Below are 323 nucleotides of genomic sequence, written 5' to 3'. Positions count from 1 at the left end.
TTTTGGGGTCATCTTTTTTTATACAATTTACTTTGAAATTCAGTTAAAGGTTTGATATAAACTTGACATGTGGAGCTTCTAGACTCATAATATATAAGAGGTCTGCTTTAAACATTTCTATGTAAAAGACAGTCTCTCAGGAAATGCCAGTAAATCTTTTTTCTTTGGTGAAGGTTCAGGAGGTGAGTCTTTGGAGGTAATATTATAAAGGAAGTTTAAATTTACTCTATTTTATTTAAAAAGCATTTGTGTAGGTATAATATATGCCAGGCAGTGTTCTAAGCGTTTTTTCAAATATTAACTCATTTAATCGTCATCGTGAC

The sequence above is a fragment of the Pseudorca crassidens genome, chromosome 17, assembly GCF_039906515.1.
Source record: "Pseudorca crassidens isolate mPseCra1 chromosome 17, mPseCra1.hap1, whole genome shotgun sequence".
Classification (NCBI taxonomy): domain Eukaryota; kingdom Metazoa; phylum Chordata; class Mammalia; order Artiodactyla; family Delphinidae; genus Pseudorca; species Pseudorca crassidens.
The sequence above is the reverse complement of the archived record's forward strand: the minus strand, read 5'-3'. Positions refer to the sequence as shown.